The 24,244-nt window shown below is 35.4% G+C and overlaps 1 non-coding gene across 1 annotated transcript; it reads left to right on the top strand.

Annotated features, from left to right (window-relative positions):
• The first annotated feature begins 23,905 nt into the window (after window positions 1-23,905).
• Window positions 23,906-24,016, top strand: LOC142525703 (small nucleolar RNA R71). The gene has a single exon (XR_012815152.1). It is a non-coding gene; the product is annotated as a small nucleolar RNA R71 (small nucleolar RNA).
• Window positions 24,017-24,244: the final 228 nt, after the last annotated feature.

Here is a 24,244-nt window from a genome sequence, read left to right as displayed (position 1 = left end):
CGAAACTTGGGTTGACTTGGTCTCCAAATAGGTAAGGATATTCCTTTCGCATATTCTCTTCAACTTCCCAAGTTGCTTCTCGCTCGGTGTGGTTGGACCACTGTACCTTGACGTAGGGAATGATACGTCGCCTAAGAACTTGTTCCTTGGTGTCCACAATTCTGATGGGGACTTCTTCGTAATTCAGTTCTTCTCCCAAGTTTCATTCAATTAAGAGTGGTTCTACCTCCAACATATGACTTGGGTCTGGAATGTACCTTCTCAGTTGCGATACGTGGAACATGTGGTGGATTCTCGACATGTTTGGTGGCAGTGCCAGCCTGCATGCTAGCGTGCCCACTTTTTCCAAGATTTCGAAGGGTCCAACATATCGAGGGTTCAGTTTCCCGGCTTTACTGAATCTGACAACTCCTCTCATAGGCGAGACTTTTACATAAGCTTTCTCGCCCACATTGAACTCTACAAGCCTTCTTTTAAGATCTGCCCACCTTTTCTGTCGGTCTTGAGCTGCCTTGAGTTTTTCTCGGACAATTCTAACCTTGTCTACTGTCATCTGTACTAGCTCGGGTACCCCACGGCTTTCTCTCCCACTTCGTCTTAATAAAGTGGTGATCGACATTTCCTTCCATAAAGGGCTTCGTATGGAGCCATGCCGATACTGCTGTGATAGCTGTTGTTGTAAGCAAACTCAATTAAGGGTAGATGAGTGCTCCAGTTGCTACTGAATTCCAGGGCGCATGCTCTCAGCATATCTTCTAAGGTCTATATGGTTCTCTCAGTTTGCCCATCGGTTTGCAGATGGTAGGCCATACTTAGGGTCACTTTTGTTCCCATGGCCTCTTGAAAGCTCTTCCAAAAGCACGAGACGAACCTTGGATCCCTATCAGATAAGATGCCAGTTTCACGATGTTGTCCATGTAAAGTGAAGCCAACTTGTCGAGATTGTAGTTCATGCGGACGGGTAGGAAGTGTGCAGTCTTCGTAAGTCTGTCTACCATCACCCATATACCGTCGTGGCTTTGCCAAGACTTTGGCAATCATACCACAAAGTCCATGGAAATTTGCTCCCACTTCCATTCGGGAATTTCCAAAGGTTGCAGTAATCCTCCAGGTCGCTGGTGTTCTGCTTTGACCTGCTGGCATACCCTACATCTGGAGACGAATTCAACTACATCTCTTTTCATGCCATTCCACCAGAAACTATTCTTGAGGTCTCTGTACATTTTTGTACTGCCTGGATGGACTGAGAATTTTGACTTGTGCGCCTCTGCCATTATCTCTCGGCGAAGGTTATTACTGTCGGGCACACATAGTCTTCCTTTCATCCATAATATTCCCTTGTCATCGATCTGGTGGTCTTGAGATTTTCCTTCTCTGACTTGATCCTTAAGTTTGATCAGTACCGGGTCTTGATCTTGGTTTAACTTGACGGTCTCCCGTAGGCATGGTTGGGCCGAGAGGGAGGCTAGAGTCACCTTGCCTGGGCCCTTCCTACTTAGCACATCAGCCACCCTGTTTGTTTTACCCGGATAGTAGCTTATGGTCAAGTCATAATCTTTCAGAAGTTCGATCCATCGCCTTTGCCTCATATTCAGTTCCTTTTGGGTGAACAAGTACTTGAGGCTCTGATGGTCTGTGAAGATTTCACATTTAGCACCATAGTTCTATAGGCTCATACCTCTGTGTCCTTGAGTTCTAAGAAGGCAGGAAACCAGTCTGGTGGACCATCTAAAGGCCTTCGCCTAACTCAAGTTATCAAGATATTAAGCCTTGCCCAACTTGTCACTTACGACACCTTGGAGAATTCGAAGAAATAGTGGAGTATGCTTCGGATGTGGGAAAGCGGGACACCGAATTGCCGAATGTCCTACTCCCGCCAATCAAGTAGCCGGGCCCAACAAAGGAACTGGGTCAAATACAGGAGCTAACCCCAACAAGCCGAAGGAAGGCAAGCCTAACGCCAGGGTCTTTGCTATGACTCAAGAAGAGGCCGACGACGCCAATGAAGTCGTGTCAGGTACCATCCTAATTCTGAAAGTGTCTGCTTATGCGTTATTTGATTGTGGTGCTACGCATTCTTTTATGTCTAAGAGATTTGCTACGAAGCTGGGACGTAAGCCCGATAAGCTAACTGAACCCTTCCGAATAGCCACACCTACTAGTAGAGCTATTGAAACTGACGAGATTTACAGAGATTGTAAAATCAGTATTAGTGATCAGCCTTTTAGCGCCGATTTAATACAGTTGATCATGGTCGATTTCGACGTCATCTTAGGAATGGATTGGTTAGCAAGAAACAATGCGATAGTAGATTGTAAGAGAAAGCAAGTTAAACTCCTAACCGCAGAGCAGAAGGAAGTCGTGTTTCATGGTAAATCCAAGGACCGGAAGTTGCTACTTTCCGCAGCTAATGCCTGGAAAGCCATGAAATCAGGAGAGGTCATCTACCTGGCTATGGTCACTGAAATAAAAGAAGAAGTCGAACTGAATCTGGAAGACATCCCGATAGCGAGAGAGTTCCCAGATGTTTTTCCAGAAGAACTCTCAGGGACGGTTCCGGACCGCGAAGTGGAGTTCGAGATCAATCTGATTCCCGGTGCTGCACCAATCTCTAAAGCACCTTACAGAATGGCACCAGCCGAACTCAAGGAACTGAAGGAACAACTCCAAGAATTGCTAGATAAAAGGCAAATTCGACCGAGTGTGTCCCCGTGGGGAGCTCCAGTACTCTTCGTGAAAAAGAAAGACGGGAGTATGAGATTGTGCATCGACTATAGAGAATTGAACAAGATCACCATCAAGAACAGGTACCCTCTACCTCGGATAGAAGATTTGTTTGATCAGCTTAAGGGAGCCGCCGTCTTTTCTAAAATGGACCTGAGGACATGTTACCATCAGTTGAAGGTCAGGGCTGAAGATATCCCCAAAACAGCTTTTCGAACCAGATATGGGCATTATGAATTACAGTGATACCTTTTGGTCTGACCAACGCGCCGGCAGCATTCATGGATCTGATGAACAGAGTATTCAAGCCTTTCCTGGATCAATTCATAGTGGTATTCATCGATGATATCCTCGTCTATTCTCCTGACGAGACGAGCCATGAAGAGCACCTTCACCTTGCTCTGCAGACTTTAAGAGAATAAGTTATATGCTAAGTTCAGCAAGTGTGAATTCTGGCTAAGTAGTGTGTCATTTCTGGGACATGTAATTTCGAAAGCAGGAGTGTCAGTGGATCCAAGAAAAGTAGAGGCAATTACCGAGTGGCCGAGACCTAAGAACGCCACCGACATTAGAAGCTTTCTTGGATTGGCAGGTTACTACTGGAAGTTTGTCGAAGGGTTCTCCTCGATAGCCGTGCCACTGACGAGACTCACACAGAAGAATTCTAAATTCATCTGGAATGGGGATTGCGAGAAGAGTTTCCAGATACTGAAAGAGAAACTCGCGTCCACACCAGTGTTGATCTTGCCAGCAGAGAATAAAGATTTCACTATCTACAGTGACGCCTCCAAAGACGGTCTAGGATGCGTACTCATGCAAGAGGGAAGAGTGATCGCTTATGCGTCAAGGCAGTTGAAATCGCACGAGCAGAACTACCCTACTCATGATCTGGAACTAGCAGCGGTTGTCTTCGCCTTAAAGATTTGGAGACACTACCTCTATGGTGCTAAATGTGAAATCTTCACAGACCATCAGAGCCTCAAGTACTTGTTCACCCAAAAGGAACTGAATATGAGGCAAAGGCGATGGATCGAACTTCTGAAAAATTATGACTTGACCATAAGCTACCATCTGGGTAAAGAAAACAGGGTGGCTGATGCACTAAGTAGGAAGGGCCCAGGCAAGGTGACTCTAGCCTCCCTCTCGGCCCAACCATGCCTACGGGAGACCGTCAAGTTAAACCAAGATCAAAGCCCGGTACTGATCAAACTTAAGGATCAAGTCAGAGAAGGAAAATCTCAAGACCACTAGATCGATGACAAGGGAATATTATGGATGAAAGGAAGACTATGTGTGCCCGACAGTAATAACCTTCGTCGAGAGATAATGGTAGAGGCGCACAAGTCAAAATTCTCAGTCCAACCAGGCTGTACGAAAATGTACAGAGACCTCAAGAATAGTTTCTGGTGGAATGGCATGAAAAGGGATGTAGCGGAATTCGTCTCCAGATGTCAGGTATGTTAGCAGGTCAAAGCATAACACCAGCGGCCCGGAGGATTACTGCAATCTCTGGAAATTCCCGAGTGGAAATGGGAGCATATTTCCATGGACTTCGTGGTAGGATTGCCAAAATCTAGGCAAAGCCACGACGTTATATGGGTGATCGTGGATAGACTCACAAAGACTGCACACTTCCTACCCGTCCGCATGAATTACAATCTCGACAAGTTGGCTTCACTGTACATGGACAACATTGTGAGACTGCATGGAGTGCCAGTGAGCATTTTATCCTATAGAGATCCGAGGTTCGTCTCGCATTTTTGGAAGAGCTTTCAAGAGGCCATGGGAACGAAAGTGACCCTAAGTACGGCCTATCATCCTCAAACCGATAGGCAAACGGAGAGAACCATACAAACATTAGAAGATATGCTGCGAGCGTGCGCCCTTGAATTCAGTAGCAACTGGAGCACTCATTTACCCTTAATTGAGTTTGCTTACAACAACAGCTATCACAGCAGTATTGGAATGGCTCCATACGAAGCCCTTTATGGGAGGAAATGCCGATCACCACTTTATTGGGATGAAGTGGGAGAGAAAGCTATAGTGGGACCTGAGCTAGTACAGATGACAGTAGACAAGGTTAAAATTGTCCGAGAAAAGCTCAAGGCAGCTCAAGACCTACAAAAGAGCTGGGCAGATCTTAAAAGAAGGCCTGTAGATTTCAATGTGGGCGAGAAGGCTTATGTGAAAGTCTCGCCTATGAGAGGAGTTGTCCGATTCAGTAAAGCTGGGAAATTGAACCCTCGATATGTGGGACCATTCGAAATCTTGGAAAAAGTGGGCACACTAGCATGCAGATTGGCATTGCCACCAAGCATGTCAAGGCTCCACAACGTGTTCCATGTGTCCCAACTGAGAAGGTACATTCCAGACCCGAGTCACATATTAGAGGTAGAACCTGTAAAAACCGGATTTTTTATTCTTAAGCATTATAAATCATTAATTTCAAGGAAAGTAGGATATTGGCTTCTTGGGATTAGATGGAAAAGGATATTTTAAATCTTTGTATTGGGAAGTTTTATAGATTGAATATTCCATAGCAAGTCAATGATATCTACACCTTGCATACAATTTTCGAAATTTAGGGGATTATATTGCAAGATTTGGTGGAGACCATGCAAGGCTAGAGGAATTAATGCATAGACTTAAGCAAATTTCGAAATCCACTAAATGTTGTGCATCAATATTGTGGTGTTTAAAGATAGAATTCATGCAAGAATAAGCCACAAGAAAATAGGAAGGAAATCCTCAACTTTGCACCACAACCGTTGGATCTAGCAACCTAAATTCTGAAGTTATCAAGAGCATTGGATTAGAGTATAAATCTCCTAACTTGGTAGCTGAATTTTCGAATTTTAGCAAGGAATATGAGAGTCAATTTGTGAGATTTGGCATGGCTTTTAGTATGATTTGAATACCAAAATTAGCACCCTTCCCTCCACCTATAAATACCACACCAAAGCCTAGCATTCCCTACACCCTATTTTCGAAATTCTTGCTGCATATTTTCGAGAATTCAGCAACTCTCCCTAGCCGAAATACTGCACAAAAATCGTCCCAAAAATCGTCCAAGAAATCGAGCCGGAGCGCTACCCGGACGAGGAACGCGAAGTGATCCAAACCAAGCCGTACACTCCACGTTTTTTAGTACATCCAAACACAGTAAGTGCGCTGTTTTAAATTTCGGTTTTATGTATATGAAATTTTTGGTTTTTGGTTTAAAAATTCGGTCGAGCTCCGTCTCCCGTCTATACGTTTTTACGAAAATTGTTACGAGTATGTGTTGACACTGTGAGGATTCCCTGAAAATGGGTGGAATTCCAACATATGGCCCTTCACGGTGGGATAGAACCGTTTTATGGCCTCACCCCCTTAGAGGATTAAAACTTAGGGAATGACATCAGTAAACCGTTAAAGGTGAAAAATCGCAGTGTTATTACGTTATGGAATTTACGTTACGATTAAGAAAAACATGTCGTACGTTTATGATATGTTTCAAAAATGTTATAAAATTGTCAAGTTGTGTTCATGATTTCTAGTGCAATCCAAGCGAGTAACAAAGTTTCTGATCGTGGACCTAATTAGGAGATAAAAGGAGAAGAGCCGTTCGTAGAGATTTACAAGAAGGGCTATCTCCGCATAAAAATCGGAATAGTTTGGAGGCCAAGCGTTAAGAACGCAAAGGTATAAATTCTAAACATCCTCTGAATTATTTGAACACACGACGCCCAAGAACAAATTTTTTAAACTTCCGCTGCGTCTTGGGTGCGAGAATACGATGTCCCAACAGTGGTATCAGAGCCAGGTTATTCTCAATCGTGTGTTTTAATTAAATTGTGTTGAGTTTATTATTTCTAACCGCGTAAGAATTTTTATGAAAAACGCCTCTAAAATTATTTTTGAAAAATCTGTTTTGGAAAAAAAATAAAAAAAAAATTTTGTGTCTGCCCGGAACTGTTCCGGGCAGACGCGCGCGCGCAAAGCGCCGCACGGCAGCGCACGGCGCACGCGTGGGCCAGTGCACAGCCGCGCTTGCCACCGCCGATTGGATCGGGGAGCGGGCGGGCGGCGCGGGCGTGTGCCCGGGAAAGTCTCGGGCCCCGCACAGGGTAGTGGGCTTGAATTGTTCGGGCCCGAGGGCGATTTTCTGATTATTTAAAAGTTTGGGTTAAGTTGATATTTTTTGAAAATACGGACGATTTTACCCCTACAATAATTTTTATATAATCAATTTCTTACAAAATAAATAATTGAAATATGATTTTAATTATTTATGGTAAAAGATGTTTTACAATAAATTTAATTATTTGAAATTAAATAAAGTGTTTATTTAATTTGATAATTATGGCGGTTTGTCATAATTTACGAGATACACAATTTATTGATAGTATGTGACATTATCGGATTTATATAATATATGATATTATATGTTAAAAGGATGATCGAGAGCCATGACCAATTTGCTAGGTGTATGTTAGGTCTTTACATGTTGTAATTTTTGATTATTTGATAATTAAAAGTGGACCTGATTTATGGTCCGTTCCCACCCCCTAAATTTGTATCCCAATGTGCCATGGATATTTAATGTAAATATTAAAATTAGTGGGAGATCAAGATTTGAAGACGGTGGGCCCGAGATCCTCGAAAAGAGTTTTGAAGATCGAAGACATGTAAATTTTGGAGGCTTATGTAATAGTTGCATTTGCATCCCTGCATTTCCCTAGGCTATGGACATGGATCCGTATGTGGCTCGTACGGATCAATTAGCTCTCGATTATCGATCATCTTTTATTATTTATGATGTATGTGATATATTATAAATAATCAGTATGTGCGTTATTATTAATATAATGACAAGAGTTGCATGAATCCGGCAATCATACTAACAATGATGGCACGAGTTTTAAAATTAATGATAAGACAAATATTTAAAATTAAAATCCCACACTTTGGATGAGATCCAAAATTTAAATCAAGCCCATTAAAAAGATAATTAAAAGAAAGTTTAATAATTCCTTGCCTTCCATCAACGGTGGTTGCATGATGAACGCTACCCGCGGTCAGTGTCTGACTCATATTATTGGGGAGGCCTGGACGCCGGAAAGCTGTGACTTCCACTGACATATTTGATGTGAACTACGTGGAACTCCCATGACTTCGGCTCATATTATTGGGGGATCTCATGGCGACCGTCCATTAAGGTTCAACATTGATGGGCCGGGCTCGACACGTGAAGAGAAATGGGATCATATTATTGAACCCTCCTGAAACGTGCGGCAAAATTACGTAAGGGTTGCAAGGAGTTGCAATTGGGCTCTATCTTTTGGAAGTTATGATTGGCTGATATTATTCGGGATCATAATTTTGCAATTGGGCCTTGCGTACTCATTAAGGAAATTGGATTTCCCGTTTTTCATCATAGGGTGGTGAAAATGTCAAAATAGTGAGGCAATTCGTAAAAACAAAATCCATATTTTACGTCTTACAAAATATTTTAAAATAGTCTGTAACGTTTATTCTGTTTCCATATCAGTATATTTACGATTTCGTCACGTAATCCATTTCTATCATTAAAACAAGCTAACCAAACACTAATTTTCAAGATTGGCTGAGAAAATTGTTCTAAATTCGGAGAGAATAGCATACACACTAATGTCAGTCTTGCTGAACTGACAAAACATGCAAGATGGTAGGACAATAGGGTGCAAGCTAAAGTGTAATATGCTTGCTTCTATGTCAAATGAACTATAGAGACAGTTTGAGAAAATTTTGAATGCTGTTGACATTCAAATATACATGCAAGAGTTGCATAGTGCATGAAACTCACATAATGATGCACGCCACTTTCAAGGAACACATGAATACACGCATACAAGATGGGGCTCTTGCCCATGAGCATGGTGTAAGTATGATTGGGCTTAATGAGAAGGTGGAGGGCCTGGAATTTGACGAGACCCGATAATTTAGAACATGTATATTTCACTGCAAGAAGTGTGGACATAAGAAATTATCTCGGCCAGAAATGTTTTGGCAATGATAAGTGAATGTCCAAGTAAACATAATTTCAACAACAACCAAAAGAAAACAAGATAGTCTAAACCAAGCACATTTGTGACATGTTAGGCTAGGACATATTTCCCAAAGAAGGATCCACAAGCTAGTGGGAGAGGGCATGTTTGACTCGTCAGACATAAACTCTCTAAGAGACGTGTGAGTCCTGGCTGAAAGGAAAAATGACTAAGGCCCTTTTCCTAGAGAAAGTGGAACGTGCACATGATCTGTTGGATTTAATCCATACAAATGTGTATGGTCTGCTAAGTGTTAGCACGAGATTTGGCCATATCTACTTCATTACTTTTACCAATGTCCATTCGAGGTTTGGGTATGTGTATTTAATGAAATACAAGTCTGAAGCCTTTGAAAAGTTCAAAGAATTCAGAGCAGAAGTAGAGAAACAATTAGGAAAGAGTATTAGAACACTACGATTAGATCGAGATGGAGAATACTTGAGTACTGAGTTACAAGACTACCTTAAAGAGAATGAGATTCTCTCACAGTGGACTCCGCCTGCTACACCCTAGTTGAGGTGTGACAAAACGTCGTAATCGGACATTGATGGACATTGTTCGATTTATGACGGGATTCACTGAGTTGCCGCCATCCCTGTGAGGATATGCGCTTGAAGCAGCGGCAAGGTTGTTGAATCAAGTCCATACAAAGGCAGTGAATAAAACTCCATATGAGATATGGATGGGAAAGCCGCCCAAATATTCTTATCTAAGAATATGGGGTTGCCTTGCTTATGTGAAGCAGGCAGTGGGAGACAAATTAGATAGTAGAGACAATTTTTGCTACTTTGTGGGATATCCAAATAACTCTGTTGGATACTACTTCTATTTATCCAAATGAAACAAAGGTGTTTGTTTCAAGGAATGCCACCTTCTTAGAGAAGGAGTTTCTATTAGATAGAAAAGGTAGGATGATAGAACTCGATGAGATTCAAGAACCACCCACTACACAAGTAGTATAATCCACACCCCAACAGCTAATCAAAGAAACACATGCTCTTAGAAGATCCGAAAGGATCTCGAGGCCGCCTAATAGGTTGAGCCTGCTTCTTGAAGAGGGCCAAGGTGAGCCCATTCCTAGATGTGATCCAAGAAATTTCAAGGAAGCATTGTCTGATGCTGATTCATCTAAATGGCTTGAAGTCATGCAGTCCGAGATGGACTCCATGTATTCGAACCAAGTGTGGTCCTTAGTAGATCCTCCTCAAGGAATTGTTCCCATATGATGCAATTGGATTTACAAAAAGGAAACTTGGAGCGGATGGGAAGGTGGTGACCTTCAAAGCTAGCCTGGTAGCAAAAGGATATACTCAAAGACAAGATATTGGCTATGAGGAAACCTTTTCTCCAGTCGCAATGTTCAAGTCCATTAGGATACTGCTAGCCATAGCAGCATGGTATGACTATGAAATATGACAGATGGATGTTAAGACAGTGTTCCTTAATGGGGATATTAAGAAGGAGATTTACATATCTCAAACTGAAGGATTCACATCAGTAGGAAGTTAGCATAAAGTATGCAGACTTCTGAGATCAATTTATGGACTCAAACAGGCATCAAGGAGCTGGAACCTCAGATTTGACAACAATACCAAAGAGTTTGATTTTGTCAAAAAAATCCCGAGGAACCTTGTGTATACAAGAAAGTTAGTGGGAATGTAGTGACATTCCTAGTGCTTTATGTTGATGACATACTACTCATTTGGAACGATGTAGGGATGTTGCAGTCAACTAAAGTATGGTTCGTTGGTAAGTTCTCCATGAAGGATATGGGTGAAGCATCATATGTATTAGGAATACAGATCTATAGAGATAGATCAAAGAGAATGCTAGGGCTCACCCAATCCACATATATCGATACCATACTGAGGAGATTCTCTATGGAGGAGTCCATGAGAGGATATCTCCCAATGTCTCATGGTTTGTGATAGGATCGATTAACGTATCAAGAGTGTTTAGAAGGGGGGTTGAATAAACACTCACAGTAAAAACTGTTTTTTTCTAATTTTGAGTTCAGTTTGGTGACAAACTGATTCTCGGAATCTTGTTGGTCAATGAAAATCAGTTGAACTAAAGTAGTTGCGAAAAGTTACTGACTGAAAGATAGAATACGAAACTGAAATAAAGTTGGCAAGGGTTGTTTCTGGATGTTCGGAGAATTTAATTACTCTTACGTCACCCCTTCTATCTCAAGGATAGGATATCCACTAAAAGACTTTGATCAAATACAAGAATTGTACTGACCCACTTCAGTTTGGACTTAACACTGCCAAAAACTGAAACTCTTTTAACAGAATGTTCTCAGTGCGTAACTGATCTTAGCACTATCGAATTTCAACGATTATTACAACTTGCTAGTGAGCTCAAATTGTAGCCTTAACTGCTACGAATATATAAAGTAAGAGTAAGCTTAGATTTTGACAGAGTGACAGCAAGCTTTTAATAGAATCAAATGTTTAACTCTTCTCTCTTCTATTATATTTATAAGCTTCCATTCCAACGGTAACTTGAGATGAATTTGGATCTTTGTATCCGTTGATTTCTACTTCATTATTCCTTGGACATTGTTTGCTTCATTTATTGTGATGCGGCGTCTTAATTGATTTCGCCGAAATTCGTTTTTCTAAGCTGTATTGATTGAAGTGCGGCGTTGCAATCTTCTATGTCTCTTGACGGTTGAATGTTCTTTCCCGAGACATGTTCAGTTGAAGGGTGCTTAGTATACGGCTGAATATATCAACTGATCAGTTTCCAACTGATCAGTCTTCTTTATTAGATCAGCTGATTTCAGTCGTTAAGTCCAGTTGCTGAGTTCAGTTTACTCGATCAGTTGGTTCGTATTTTCAGTTGGTTCATATTTTGTCAAAAGCCGGAATTTAGTTTCCAACAATTTCTCCCTTTATGGTGTTTGACAAAACTAAGTAAATAATAACTGAACATCTGAGCTCATTGTGGATAAAATAAGAGATTGAATTTCTTGAACTGAAAGGGATCTTGATTTAATAACAGCTGAATCTAATAATCTGATTAACTGCTTCTGTTGTTTTTCAAGATGCTCTTTGATCTTTGATTTCTTCCCCCTTTTTGTCAAACAAATCCATCTTCTCAGATAATTTTCGAACGTCAGTGGAAAGAATTTTGACATCTGTGGAGATACTTGAGACAGCAGTTTGTAAACAAGTCTGCAGCAATTCCATTTTATTAGAGATAGAAGTTTCCAATCGCTGAACTCGTTGACTGATTATATCTTGAGTTGTAAAGAGACTTTGAGCTAGACCTCTGTTATTCTTCATCTCAAGGACAGTTCGGGTAAGAGAATCCATGTTTGCTTGAAAGTCTTTCAGTTTTGCTGAATCAGATTCAATTGAAGAATCCAATTTGACAGTATGAGACAATTGTGTGGATTGAATTTTCTTGATTTCAGTAATCATCTGCTGCATATTGTGCTGCATATTCTGGATTTCTTCAAGAACAAGATCCATTTCTGTGGATTGAAGAGGAGGAGACTGATTAGACGTTCTTGGTTCATGTGAGAGTTGATCAAAGACCATCATGGTCCTATCAGATAATATTGTTTCAGAAACAGTATGTGCTAGAATGTCTGTTGCAGCAATTTGTTCGTGAATTTGAGGTGGTGAAAGTGGATTTTGATCAACAGATAACGCTTGGTCAGTTTCCACTGGTGCCTCTTGTTGAGAGCTTACTGAACTTGGTTCTGGCTCCTTTGTTTGAATGAGCAATCGACTCACAACATTTTCAGCAACTGCTTGACCTGGAGATTTTTCTAGTTCATCAGTTTGAGTGACTTGTTCAGCAGAGATTTCTGGCTGAACTGGTGCTTCATGTTGTTCTTGCATTGAATCTGGGACTGGCTCTTCAGTAGCAAGTGGTTCAACTAGTTCTTCAGATGGTAACTGAACTTCTTGTTCTGGTTGTTCAGTTGAAGGAGCAACTGATTCAGAATTTATTTCTTCTAGCAGAGCTTCCAGAGCTACAGCCTGAATGATTTCATCAATGTTTGCAAAAGATAGTTCAGTTTCAGAATATAGCTGATGTTCAACCTGAGAAGATTGAGGCATATCCTGAACTGGCTCTTCAGCAGCCGGTTGTGGAGATGGCTCGTTCTGTTGGGAGGAGGATGAATTTTTTTTTACATTTGAATTGGAGGATTTGTCAGGAAGAACCAATTCCTGATCTTGTTCTCAAAATCTGATTTCCCTTTGTAGGCCACTAAGATCTGAGTCCAGTTGGATGAACACAGCTCTATCATGATATGCTGTTGGACCTATGGGATTGTAGTTTGATTTCAACTTTTCAACCATTCTTGTCAGCTTTTTGACTCGAATTTGATCAAAGAAATATTTTTGGCTCTCCAATGTCTGAGCAATAGTAGCAGCTTTGACTATATTTAACACAATCTCTTCAAGTTTAATAAACTTTTTCAGTTGGGATTTGTGCTTCAGCTCTTTGGCAAAAATTTCAGTCCTAAAACTCTTCCAGCTATCAAAAGATTTTAGTTTCGATGTGGCAAATGCATTTACCTGTTCCCAAACCAGGTCAATGTGAGTTTGGATGGTATTAGATGGCCTTGGTTCTTCAACTAGCTTGCCCTTTCCTTTTTCAGTTATGAGAATGTGAGGAATATCCAAATCAGAGTGAGTGGTTTCCACTGGTTCCTTCAATATAACACCTTTAGATCTGGCCCGAGGCAAAATGGTAGGTCGATTTACATGAGTCAAAGGAGCTCTTGCTTTAGCAGGTGCCTTTTCTTCAGTAACTGAATCATCAGTTGAAACAACTTGCAAAGGGATAGCATGAATAGGCTGTTGGGCAGGTGATTGAGTCAATCTCTCAGTTGTAATAAATTCCACCGCTTTTATTGGTTTAGTTCTTTGCGTTCTTGGTCTCTTGACAAGTTTAGGAGAAGGTGTTTTCTCCGAATCTGATTCACTTATAATCAGTTTTCGTTTTGCAGTCTTTAGTTGGGCCAAAGTTTTGGTCTTCTTGATTGGTGTTGGAGCAGGTGGTTGCATTTCAACCTCCTGTTTGGTTTTCAAAAACTGTTTGGGAGAAATGTCCAGTTTAGTCTTTGGCGGTAAGATTTTCTTGGCATTGAATACGTTGAACTTTGATGATTTTCCAGCATTGTCAGCTACCAATCCTTTTAGTTTCAGAAGATAACTGATTGGAATAGCAAAGCCTCTTGACTGTTTGGTAGATTGAAGCATATTCCTCAGAATATTGAAAATAATATGCCTCCAGTTAGCTTTCTTCTCTCCCATGATGATGGTCATCATTTGGAATTTTTCAAGAGTAAGGGCAGCATAGGAGCCAACCTTAGCCAATATGCCTTTTGTAGCCATGTTTTAGCTTTATCTTTTAAAGAAAAAGGGAAAAGCTTTAATCGAACTATATCCATGCTACAATTTTGATAATTATAAGTGTTACAAACTTCCTCAAATTCTCTTAGATGCAAATATGGATTTTCAGAATCTAAACCATGAAAATTTGGTAAAAGTTGAATAATTTGAGGTTTGAAGTTGAAATTAGATGCATCAGGAGGAAAAACTAAACAAGATGGGGCACTAGTTCTAATAGGGTTCATATGGTGCCTAAGTGTTCTTAATTGATCATGTTCTTGATTATTATTATTATTATTATTATCTTGATTATTTGAATTATCATCCATGTTTAAATTATTTTCAGATACTCGAATAAGTCTACCACTTTTTTTTCGACTCCAAATACTCATACAAAAAAAAAACAACACAATACTTATAAATAAAACATAATTAACAAATATAAACTTAATTTATACCTCCCCGGCAACGGCGCCAAAAACTTGCTACTACTTAAATAATAATTCACCCAAGTGTAGGTTGTCTGCAAGTAATATAATTCGTAAGTACGAGATCGATCCACAGAGAGGTTATTTTGAGTTTAAATTTATTAATTTATAGATTACCAAATGCAAGAATTAAGTTTACAAATTATAAACTTTGTCAAGGCTTGAGGATTTATTCTTGGTTTATGTAATATTGTTTAACTAAAAGTAAAACAAAAGAAACCACCATAAATAATGGTTCCAAAAAATTAAACACACACATAATATAATATAGTTCCCACTATAGAAAATACCGAATTAACCTATATTTTATATATGGTACCTATGATTATAATTATGACTATATAAATAAATAATTGCATAAATTAAATGTTAAATTAAATCATTATATTTCATTTAGAACAATCGGCAGAGCCACGCTATTGCCTAAATGAAATATATTGATTTAATAAGTTAGTTGCGGTAAAGTAAAAGTTAGTTGCGATAAAGTAAATGTTAGTTGCGATAAAGTAAATGTTAGTTGCGAGAAAGTTAAAGTTAGATGCGAAAAATAAAAGTTAGTTGCGATAAAGTAAATGTTAGATTGTTAGATGTTAGTATTAAATCATAATATTTCATTTAGAACAACCGGCAGAGCCACGCTATCGTCTAAATGAAATATTATGATATTATTATATAAATATATATATATATATATCTATATATATATAATAATAAGTGATGAAATATTTATTGTATCAAAATTAAACAACAAATCAAGATAACCACTTTAATGGTATCAAGCATTTGATGTAAATTGATAACAACAAATAATTCATTTTTATACCTACAATAAAAATAAGTTAGCTAAATGAAAAGAAATAAAGAAAGAATATACAAAATATAAACAATCTTACTTCACCAAGAATGCATCCTCTTCACCTTGACATAATAGATTTAGCTTGCCATAAGCTTACTTTTGATCAACACTAAAATATCACTCATAGTTGAGAAAATGAAAGAAAATATATTGGAACTTAGAACTTTGATACACACTCACACTATATTTTACAATGAGATAGAATGATTCTTAAGCTAGCACAAGGCCTCTATTTATAGGCCAAATGAGAGAAATGGTCAAAATTTTTATTAATGCCATGTAGTTGCAATAGTATTCTTTGTCTCCTCCAAGTTCAATTCCATGTCCCTTCTTTCAATGCTTTGTTCCACGACTTTAATCATCGAATTTGACTCTGCTCAAAATGGCAAACATGTGGGGAATATTCTGTAGATGAATTTGGCCACTTAGTTCACCTCATTTGGTTAAATATTGAAATAGTTATGATATTTTTACTATATGCTGGTCATAGTAAAAGTAAATTTGTCCTCCTTTTGATATTTGCACAATTTGATCATCTTAAGGAACTTTTTAGGCAATCATGTCTTCTGCAAAGTTGTAGATAATTTCTCAAGGATTCCAAACATGTTTGAGTTACCTCCATTTGAATTTTCTAGCTTGAGTTATCATTATTCTACCAACACGTAGAAAACCTGAAAATAAAACATATATAGTAAGACAATTAAATATAAACAAACAATACTAAAATAACATAATTTTATAATTTTAATGAAACTTAAATTTTAAAATACAGGTTTTAACATATAATAAATTATTAATTTTAAGTTTCATCACACCCCTACACTATCTTATTACTAGTCCCTTAGTAATAAAATTTATCGGAAAATCACAACCTAGATTCTTTATTTCTTTTATATATTCAAATACAAACATATTCTTTAAAAACAAAATCATATACCGATTTATATATATATATATTTTCGTTTAATATAATAATATATAATTAGATGTGTTTTTATTATTATTTTTATTTTCACATAATATATAAAGTAACAATATATATATATAATTTTTTTTAAATATCTAAATTTTTTATAATAATATAGTCAAAAAGATAATTCACACCATCCATAATAACATGTATAATATCAGGAATATTATTGTAAAAGCCTCAACTCCATATATTCTTTCAGGTCAAAATGTTTAAGGAATAGCAAGTTTTCACTCAAGGAGTTGGAATGAATATTAACTCTCATTGAAAAAGGCTAAGTATTAAAGCAGACAATTAATTATACTAATATTGAAAACAAAATAGGAAAATTTACAAAGAATAAAATCCCTTTTTTTTTCTTTTTTTTTAGCTTATTTTTTTTTTAAAATAACGTGACTGCAAAATTTTACAATAACATAAATATATATATATATATATATATATATATATATATATATATCTTTTTGTTTGTTTGTTTGTTTTTTTTTAACACAATATTGATGTTTTAGAACACATTGATAGTACATCAATCAAATCTAAAAAATTACAATGAATACAGTATTTTGCAGTCCGTTATATATTTACTTCTTTTTTTTTTCTTTTTTCAATAAATATTTTTTTTAGGGGAGTTATATTCTTGTAATTAACCATTTTTTAATAATCAATAAAATTTTATTAATTGTTTTCTCATTTCTCACCACTCACTCTCAAAAGATGTGAGTATATATTATACTTTTACAAAAGAATTCTTTCAATTATACATGTTAACAACCATACAAACCATATCTTTTAACTATATTCTCATAAAAATTTTAGAAATTATTATATTTCAAAACACATACAATTATATATATATATATATATATGTATATATGAACACATCTATTATATATTTTATATTAATTGATCAAAATATATATATAAATTGGTACATATGAAAAACTAATTTTTCTTTTAGTCTGTATTTTGAATATAATGAATATTAAAATCTAGTGTATTGTGATTTTCCAATAATTATTAACTAATGCGTCTCAGGTGCATTTTACCGACACCTTACTCGACATTGAACTAAAAATTATTATTATTATTACTATATATAAGTATATATTTTAATTTTTTATATAAAAAAAAACTAAGAGGAGAAGAAGAAATTATTCATACCTTAAAGAAAAACATTAAAACATACCGTTGAATCACAAGTTTAGCATCACATGAATTTTCTTTTCATACTCTTGGATGTTGGCCAATTAAGTTGAGATAAGGATGGATCTGGTTCATGACTAAATCCTTGCAGTAAATCAATAAGTTCACCTTCACATGTAGCAGAAACTAACATCCTTCGCGAAGCTAATGAAATAAATCCCTGTTCCACAACATCATCAAGAAACGATAACAGTTTATCATAATAATTGTTAACATTTAACAAACCAATTGGCTTATTGTGGATATTTAATTGTGCCCAACAAACAGTATGAAATATTTCTTCCAAAGTACCGAAAGCCTCCTGGCAAAGCAATGAAAGCATCTGAATGTTCAATCATTTGAGTGATTCGTTCATACATGTTGTCCACTTTCATTTCTTCTCCTATTGTTGGTCCTGTAAGATTGGCTAAGGTAATCGGAATAATGCCTAAAACTTCACTTCCACCTGCATGCGCAGCTTTTGCAACTTTTTCCATGAGGCCAACTTCACCACCACCATATACCAAATGAATCTTTTTTTTAGCAAGTTTTATTCCAAGATTTTCTGCTACTTCTTCGTAAATTAAATCTTTTCCTGCACTAGATCCACAAAATACACAAATATTTTTGATTTTACTTACCGTGGACGTTGACATGTTGAGAAATATGTTTTCTGTAATTGTTAGATCACAGCATATGAATTTATAAGCGTAACATGCCAAAAGTCAATATTTGAACAGAAAATTATTATTATTAAAAGAAAATAAAAATGACAAAATTAAAACAAATATATACAGCTTAGTTGCGATTGTGGCTCACATCTTCATCTGATTTTACGTTCAGTAACGGCTTCAACGCCTTCTATGAGTCGAGGATATGCTTCCCGTCCAATTTTCTTATAAATTGGCAAACAGGGTCTTTTAACGTCAGATTCCCAAGACGAAATTGTGTATATATATTTACTTATCTAAATAGATATGCGTTACTATAGTAGGATCTTTGTAAGGCTGATTCCACCGTCCATATTGATATTCCTCATGTTGAAATTGCCACCATAGTTTAAGAAGTTCATTTTGCACGTACCCACTAGAATGCGTATCAAGAACCTCTAGAAAATTATCCAAAGGCTCTTTACTCAGACCATTCTTAATGAATAAAATTTTATCTTCTCTATTCATTGATGTCATTCCAACATTTTTGCATTTTCCTTTACAAGTCCACCTTGCACATTTATGACATCCGCCTATACGTTTAGCTCTTCGCTTTTTGGCATATGTGCTTTTACCAAATCCTGGCATATGTCTTATATTAATTCACTTGCTTCCCCAACCAATCGGACTTTTGCTTCAATTATCAAACAGACATCATTCGGTATGCCATATGACATCATCAACATTAGCCGCTCACATCTAGCTTTATAAATTTTTTTCAACGCATTATCAGGTAAACAAGCAAAATATTACGAAGATTCATAATACACGCATCCATATTATTATTATTATATATATTTCAATTATTTTGGGAAAACTGAAGAAATCGACTTAAACAGTCACGGAGTACCGTTATCCGCCACTTAACCGGGAAATGAACTAGAATCTGCAAAACAAAATGAAAATATCAAACAACTATTGTGGATCATATAAAGGCATAAACTCATTATTAAGAATTTCATTTTCTATAAAAGGCTTAAGTCTTTGCCCATTAACTTTAAACACGTCATTATTTTTAGGATTTTCAATATCAACAGCACCATGAGGATAAACAAATTTGACTATAAATGGTCCTGACCACCTCGATCTTAGTTTACTTGAAAATAAATGCAAACGAGAATTATAAAGCAAAACTTTTTGTCCAATTTCAAATGACTTTCTCATAATATTTTTATTATGAAAGGCTTTAGTTTATCTTTATAAATCTTTGAATTTTCATATGCATCATTTCTTAATTCTTCAAGTTCATTTATTTGTAATTTTCTTAATTTAGATGCATCATCTAAATTAATATTAAATGCTTTAATTGCCCAATAAGCTTTATGTTCAAGTTCAACCGGTAAATGACAATGCTTACCAAAAACTAACCTATATGGTGACATCTCTAATGATGTTTTAAATGCAGTTCTATATGCCCATAATGCATCAGTTAATCTTAAAGACCAATCTTTTCGATTTGGATTAATTGTTTTTTCTAAAATTTGTTTTATTTCTCTATTTGCAAGTTCAACTTGACCATTACTTTGAGGATGATATGGGGTAGAAACTTTATGTGTAATGCCATATTTTCTTAAAAAAGAGGAAAATGATTTATTTATAAAATGACTTCCCCCATCACTAATTATTGCTCTAGGTATTCCAAATCGGCTAAAAATATTTTCTTTTAAAAATTTTATAACAACTTTATGATCATTAGTTCTACATGCAATTGCTTCAATTCATTTTGAAACATAATCAACAGCGACTAAAATGTACTTATATCCAAAAGATAATGGAAATGGACCCATAAAATCTATCCCCCAACTATCAAATATTTCAATAATTATGATTGGATTTAAAGGCATCATGTTTCGTTTTGAAATTGATCCCATCTTCTGACAGTTTTCAGAAGATTTGCAAAATAAATGCGTATCTTTGAATAAAGACGGCCAATAAAATCCACATTGTAAGATTTTTGTAGCTGTTTTATTGGATGAAAAATGACCTCCACATGCTTCAGAATGACAAAATTTAATAACATTACTACTTCATTGTCGGGTATGCATCGTCGAAAAATTTGGTCAGGACAATACTTAAATAAGTAAGGATCATCCCAATAAAATTTTTTAACTTCTATCAAGAATTTATTCTTATCCTGTGAATTCCAATAAGAAGGCATTTTATTTGTCACAAGAAAATTTACAATGTTAGCAAACCAGGGCATAATAGTAGCATAAAACAACTGATCATCTGGAAAATTTTCATTTATTGGTATTTCATTATGAGATGATTCAGTCATTATTCTAGATAAATGATCGGCTACAACATTTTCTTTTCCTTTTTTATCTTTAATTATAATATCAAATTCTTGTAACAATAAAATCCACCGTATTAATCTTGGCTTAGCATCTTGTTTATTTGATAAATATTTATGGCAGAATGATCGGTGTAAACAATAATAGTAGAACCAATTAAATAAGATCGAAACTTATCTAATGCAAATACTACTGAAAGTAATTTTTTTTCAGTAGTTGAATAATTTATTTGGGCACTATTTAAGGTTCTACTAGCATAATAGATTGCATAAGGTTTTCCTTCTTTTTTTTGTCCTAACACAGCTCCTATAGCATAATCACTTGCATCACACATTAATTCAAATGGTAAAGACCAATCTGGAGGTTGTAAAATAGGTGATGTAACTAAAAGATTAATAATTTTTTTAAAATCATTTTCACATTTCTGAGTCCATTCAAATTGTGTATCTTTTGTTAAAAGATTTGAAATTGATTTAGATATTATGCTGAAATTTTTTATAAACCTTCTGTAAAATCCTGCATGACCCAAGAATGATCGAGCTTCTTTGACCGTTTTTGGTGATGTTAAATTAGCAATAACATCAACTTTGGCTTTATCAACTTCAATTCCTTTTTCAGATATCACATGTCCTAAAACAATCCCAGATTTAACCATATAATGACATTTTTCCCAATTTAAAACAAGATTTTTTTCTTCACATCTTTTTAATACTTCTTCTAGATTTTTAAGACAATTTTCAAATGAGTTTCCAAAAACAGTTATATCATCCATAAAAACTTCTACATATTCTTCAATCATATCACTGAAAATACTTAACATGCATCTTTGAAAAGTAGCCGGAGCATTACATAAACCAAATGGCATTCTTTTAAATGCAAAAGTTCCGAAATGACAAGTAAAAGTAGTTTTTTCTTGATCTTCTAATGATATAGGTATTTGACAATACCCCGAATACCCATCAAGAAAACAGTAATAAGAATTTCTTGCTACTTTTTCTAGAATTTGATCTAAAAATAGTAGTGGGAAATGATCTTTTCTAGTTTCATCATTTAATTTTCTATAATCAATACACATACGCCAACTAGATGGAATCCTAGCTTGTAATAACTCTCCCTTTTCATTTTTTATAACAATGATGCCAGACTTTTTAGGTACTACTTGTGTTGGACTTACCCATTTACTATCTGAAATTGGATAGATAATTCCAGCGTCTAATAGTTTTAATACTTCATTCTTAAAAACTTCCTTCATATGTGGATTTAACCTTCTTTGTGGTTGTTGATATGTTTTAGCATTTTCTTCCAAGTGAATTTTATGTGTACAAATTAAAGGATTCATACATTTTATATCTTTCAAAGTCCATCCAATTGCATTTTTATATTTTTTAAGTAATTTAATCAAATCTTCTTCTTGATTTGGCAAAAGAGTGGAAGAAATTACAACAGGAAATGTTTTATTTTCACCAAGAAATACATATTTCAATTCTAATGGTAAAACTTTTAATTCAAGTTTTGTATTTTCATCTTCTTTAAAATTATTTTTAGACTCAAAACTTTCTATTGAAAAAACTTTAGATTGTTGATTTAAGTTTTCTTCTTGTATATTTTCTTCCACAATTGGTTCAATTTCATTATCATATTCATTTTCATTAATACTTGGTTGTTTACATAAATTGAACACATTAAGTTCTAGAGTCATATTTCCAAAAGACAATTTCATTATTCCATTTCGACAATTAATTAAAGCATTTGAAGTTGCTAGAAATGGTCGTCCCAATATTACTGGAATTTATTATGTACTTCTATTGGTTGTGTATCCAAAACAATAAAATCTACAGGATATATGAATCTATTCGCCAATAAGAGAGTAACAGAAGTGAGTTTTAATTCTCCTAAATTAAGTTTTTCATAAACTGAATAAGGAAGTAAATTCACACTTGCTCCCAAATCCAACAAAGCTTTTTTAATTTTATTTTCTCCAATAATACATAAAATTGTTGGACAAACAGGATCTTTATATTTTAAACTAGAATTATTTTGAAGAATAGAACTTACTTGTTCAGCCAAGAATGTTTTTTTCTTCACATGCAATTTTCTCTTTACAGTACATAAGTCTTTTAAAAATTTTACATAAGAAGGTACTTGTTTAATAGCATCTAATAATGGAATATTTATCTTCACTTGTTTAAAAACTTCATAGATATCAAAATCACTTTTTTGTTTTTTATGATTTGTTAATGCATGAGGAAATGGTGGATGTTTATTTGACTTATTTATTGTTTCAGATGATTTATCCTTCACCATATTATTCTTAAAATTTAAGGTATCATCATTCTCAAAAGTATCAGGATTATCATCCTTGCTCTTTGATTTTAAATGATCCTTGTTTTCATTACTATATGGATCATTAACTATTTTACCACTTCTAAGGGTAATAACAGATTTTATTTGATCAATTTTTTCATTTTTTAATTCTTGATTTTGATTTTTAGGATTAGGTTGAGGTTGAGATGGAAATTTTCCTTTTTCATGAATATTAAGTGCAGATGCAAATTTTGCAAGAGTTTCTTTCAAATCACTCATAGATTGACTGTTTTGAATATTGATAGACTCTAGCTTTTGGATAAATGCATGAATTACATCTTCAAAGTTTTTTCTTGGAGGTGTAACATAAGGAATATAACCTTGATGATTTTGGTTATTTTGAAAATATTGTTGTGACGGTTGTGCATTATTATCATTCCTCCAACTAAAATTAGGATGATTTTTCCATCCAGGATTATATGATGGTGAAAAAGGATCTAGTATTGGTTTTTTATAATTGTTAACATAATTTGCTTGTTCATGGAGACATTCTTTAAATGAAGGTAATGTTGGACAATCTTTTGTAGCATGATCTTGTGTATCACATATATGACAAACAATTTCTTGAATACTTTTTAATTGACCACTCTTTTTCATTTCTGATGACTCAATTTTTCTTGCTAAAGATGAAAGTTTAGCTTGAATATCTATATCATCTTTAAGGTTATAGATACCACCCCCATTTGTTGAATTATTGTTTTTAGTTGTTGGTGGTTCTATTGTGCCTATATTATCCCAATTTTGAGCATTTTCTGCTAATGAATCCAAATATTCCATAGCTTCATTTGGGTTTTTATCTTCAAAAGTTCCATTACACATGAATTCAATCATTTGCCTATCTTTAGGTATTAGACCTTCATAAAAGTGAGAAACTATTCTCCATGTTTCAAAACCATGATGTGGGCATGTATTAAGTAATTCTTTATATCTATCCCAACATTGATAAAACGTTTCTCCTTGTTTTTGAGAAAAAGTTGTAATTTATCTTTTAAAAGAGTTTGTTCTATGGGAAGGAAAAAACTTTTTGAGAAATTGTTGTTGCATTTCTTCCCATGATCTTATTGAACTTGATATTAAATTTTGTAGCCATGTTTTAGCTTTATCTTTTAAAGAAAAAGGGAAAAGCTTTAATCGAACTATATCCATGCTACAATTTTGATCATTATAAGTGTTACAAACTTCCTCAAATTCTCTTAGATGCAAATATGGATTTTCAGAATCTAAACCA

The sequence above is a fragment of the Primulina tabacum genome, chromosome 14 (assembly GCF_025594145.1).
Source record: "Primulina tabacum isolate GXHZ01 chromosome 14, ASM2559414v2, whole genome shotgun sequence".
Taxonomy (NCBI): domain Eukaryota; kingdom Viridiplantae; phylum Streptophyta; class Magnoliopsida; order Lamiales; family Gesneriaceae; genus Primulina; species Primulina tabacum.
The sequence above is the reverse complement of the archived record's forward strand: the minus strand, read 5'-3'. Positions and strand labels throughout refer to the sequence as shown.